The sequence below is a fragment of the Bufo gargarizans genome, chromosome 3 (genome assembly GCF_014858855.1).
Source record: "Bufo gargarizans isolate SCDJY-AF-19 chromosome 3, ASM1485885v1, whole genome shotgun sequence".
Lineage (NCBI taxonomy): Eukaryota > Metazoa > Chordata > Amphibia > Anura > Bufonidae > Bufo > Bufo gargarizans.
Genome location: NC_058082.1, coordinates 51,409,615 through 51,414,122, shown reverse-complemented (window position 1 = coordinate 51,414,122; position 4,508 = coordinate 51,409,615).

Genomic DNA, 4,508 nt, shown 5'->3' with positions numbered 1-4,508 from the left:
TGCTAGGCGGAAGTCTCTGCCTAGGATACCCATGAGAAGCCGGGTACCAGTCACCGGTAGTGCAGAAAAAGCCTTTACCCTGCGCGATGAAGGGCAAGGAGGAGCATCAGAGCTAGAAATGCTCCAATGCGCCACTCAGACAGGCTAAGGCCTTCCGTTTGCATTCCGTATACGGAACCATTCATCTCAATCGATCCGCAAAAAAAAAGGAAGGTATTCCGTATGCCTTCCGTTTCGATATTTCCGTTTTTTCTTTCCGTTGAAAGATAGAACATTCCTATTATTGTCCACATAACGGACAATAATAGTGCTGTTCTATCAGGGGCCAGTTGTTCCGTTCCGCAAAAAACAAAATGCATACGGACATCATCCATATTTTTTGCGGATCCGTTTTTTCGGACTGCAAATTACAGAAAAAGCCATATGGTCGTGTGCAGGAGGCCTAGGTATGAAGATTGCATAAGCACTGCAGCTCCTTCAAACAGCTGATTGCTGGGGGTGCCAAGAGGTGGATCCCCATTGATATGATATTGACGGCATGTCCTGAGAATAGCCCATCAATATCCGAGAGCTTGATAACCCCTTTAACCACTGAGGTATTAGATGATAAGACGATCTGTAGTACAGATGCATCTCAGCATCCATTTGATGGCTGCTACACATGGATATCCCTAGGACACTACTGCAGCAGAATTAAAGGGGGTTTCCCATCACAGACAATGGGGGCATATTGCTAGAATATGCCCCCAATGTCTAATAGGTGCGAGCCCCACCTCTGGGACTCACACCTACACTGAGAATGGAGCTGGGAAGTTGGCAGAGGGCACACTGCGCATGCGCAGCCACCCTCCATTCCAGAAAATCGCTGTGTGCTCCCATTCACTTGTATGGGGAGAGCGCTTGGCGATGGCTGGACCCCTGGAAACCCAGGGTCCTCCAGCCACCACTCAACCCACTCATTCTCTGGGACCCGCACCTATCAGACAATGGGGGCATATCCTAGTGATACACCGCCATTGTCTGTGATGGGAAAACTCCTTTAAATAGTGATCTGAGTTGTGTTCAGTAGAACCGAAGGGTGGTCTGGGAGTTGTGGCCATCAGGTAAGCCATGCTATTTCCTAAATACACTACTCGTCCATAAAAAAAAAGGTCACACCATCTAATATTTCGTTGGGCCGCCTTTAGCTTTGATTACGGCACACATTCGCTGTGGCATTGTTTCGATAAGCTTCTACAATGTCACAAGATTTATTTACATCCAGTGTTGCATTAATTTTTCACCAAGATCTTGCATTGATGATGGTAGAGTCCAAAGATTCTCAATGGGGTTAAGGTCTGGACTCTGTGGTGGCCAATCCATGTGTGATAATGATGTCTCATGCTCCCTGAACCACTCTTTCACAAGTTGAGCCCGATGAATCCTGGCATTGTCATCTTGGAATATGCCTGTGCCATCAGGGAAGAAAAAATCCACTGATGGAATAACCTGGTCATTCAGTATGTTCAGGTAGTCAGCTGACCTCATTCTTGGAGCACATACTATTACTGAACCTAGACCTGAGCTAACTGCAGCAACCCCAGATCATAGCACTGCCCCCACAGGCTTGTACAGTAGGCACTTGGCATGATGGGTGCATCACTTCATCTGCCTCTCTTCTTACCCTGATGTGCCCATCACTCTGGAACAGGATAAATCTGGACTCATCAGACCACATGACCTTCTTCCATTGCTCCAGAGTCCAATCTTTATGCTCCTTAGCAAATTGAAGCCTTTTTTTCTGGTTTGCCTCACTGATTAGTGGTTTTCTTACGGCTACACAGCTGTTCAGTCCCAATCCCTTGAGTTCCCTTCGCATTGTGCGTGTGGAAATGCTCTTACTTTCACTATTAAACATAGCCCTGAGTTCTACTGTTGTTTTCCTTCGATTTGATTTCACCAAACGTTTCAGTGATCGCCAATCACGATCATTCAGGATTTTTTTCCCGCCACATTTCTTCCGCGAATACGATGGGTCCCCACTATCCTTCCAGTTTTAATAATGCGTTGGACAGTTCTTAACCCAATTTTAGTAGTTTCTGCAATCTCCTTAGATGTTTTCTCTGCTTGATGGATGCCAATGATTTGGTCCTTTTCAAACAGACTAACATCTTTTCCACAACCACGAGATGTGTCTTTCGACATGGTTGTTTAAGAAATGAGAAGCAACTCATTGCACCAGTTGGGGTTAAATAACTTATTGCCAGCTTAAAGATAATCGCCCATGCAGTAATTATCCAATAGGAGGCTCATATAACTGTTTGCTTAGTTCAATCCAGGTGGCGACTTTTTTTTTTTTGGACAGGCAGTGTATGTGTGATTTCAGCATGTATAATTACGAAAACTTCTTCTACTTTTTTCCATCATAGGATCCGGTCTTGTTCATAGCAAGCATACGGTTCACATATGGAGCGGTATTATAGCCATGTGCATGGAGCTTTTGCAGATTTTTTTCACAGCAGGATCCGATCCTATTCATAGCATTAAATATAAGGCTGTCACATAGACCTGTATTATGGGAATGTGCATTAAAGGGGTTGTCCCACAAAAATTTTCAGTAGTTTTAAAAACTAGCAACTGTATTTGAATAATTTTGTAATTGCATGTAATAAAAAAAAGTTGTATAGCCACTGAATTGTTCAATAAAATGTATCTCTATAGCGCCACCTGCAGTTTTTTTCAATTTCTTATTTCTCTGTCCACCTTGCTAAGGAGGCCACACATGCTCAGTTCCACCCTTCAGCTGCGTCCTGAGCTGTGACAGGTAGAGAGCTACAGCAGAGAAGCTGCTGCAGCAGAAAGGATACGCCCCCAGGGCTGTCAGCTTGATATAAATCTAGCAGAGCAATGAATGGGGAGATCTCTGGATCCATGTGAGGTACAGGGCCGGTTCTAGCTTTGTTTAGAAAGAGATTGTCATGTACTTTATGATATCTGATTACATGTTTTTACATTAGTCATAGGATAACTCCTTTAACTCTAAGGGCTCGTTCACACAAACGTTTTTTGCGTCCGGTATATGGGCCGTTTTTTTAGTTCCTTATACGGTCCGTATATGGAACCATTTATTTCAATAGTTCCGCAAAAAAAACTGAATGTACTCCGTATGCATTTCGTTTCCGTATATACGTTTTTCCGTTCCGTTGAAACATAGAACATGTCCTATTATTGCCCGCAGATCACGTTCCGTGGCTCTAGTCAAGTCAATGGGTCCACAAAAAAAAAAGGAACACATATGGAATGTACTCCGTATGTCTTCCGTTCCGTTTTTGCGGAACCATCTATTTAAAATTTTATGCCCAGACCAATTTTTTCTATGTACTGCATATGCCATACGGAAAAACGGAACGGAACTGGAAACACTACTGAAACAAAAAAAACGAAAAACTGATAAAACACTTAAAAATCCATACGGTCGTGTTAACGAGCCCTAAGACTGTAGTATTCTTCAGTAGCCACCATCTGCATGTAAGCTCATGTTAAGGGCTCATTCACATGAACGTATTTTCTTTCCGTGTCCGTTCCGTTTGCGGACCGTATACGGAACCATTCATTTCAATGGGTCCACAAAAAAAACGGAAGGTACTCCGTGTGCATTCCGTTTCCTATGTCTGCGAAAAAATAGTACATGTCCTATTATTGTCCGCATTACGGACAAGGATAGAACTGTTCTATTAGAGGTCAGCTGTTCCGTTCCTCAAAATACGGAATGCACATGGACGTCATCTGTATTTTTTGCGTACCGCAAAATACATACGGTTGTGTGCATGAGGCCTAAGGAAAACATCATATAGATGTCAATTATGATTTTAATCAATGAAGTGCACATACTGTATATAACGTAATAGACAACTGGCATTGTAAATGAAATATCAATTAAAATGTTTATTATAAAAGACCATCATACTGCAACCCTAAGGCCTCTTTCACACAGGTGTCCCGGATTTGGTCCGGATGCGTCGCTTGTGCATTGCGGGAAACCCGTGCACACGCATCGTCTTCTTTCTTCTTCTTTCAGGACCTGCAAAAGGACCTTTGATGACGTAATTGCGCTCACCACGTCAGCGCTCACCACATCAGCGCAGGTCCTGCTGAATGATATCTTCATTCCGCAGGACCTGCGCTAACGTCACCACGCTCACCACTAGGTGAGCGCAATTACGTCATCAAAGGTCCTTTTGCAGGTCCTGAAAGAAGAAGAAAGAAGACGATACCGGTTGCGCGATCAAGTGGATGAGGTGAGTTGATTTTTTTTTTTTTTAACCGCTCAATCAACATTTTAGTAAGCATTCTGTATTAAGAATGCTATTATTTTCCTTTATAACCATGTTATAAGTGAAAATAATAAAATCTACAGAACACCTAACCCAAACCCGAACTTCAGTGAAGAAGTCCGGGTTCGCGTCTGGGTACCACATTCAGTTTTTTATCACGCACGTGCAAAACGCATTGCCCCTGTGCGATAAAAA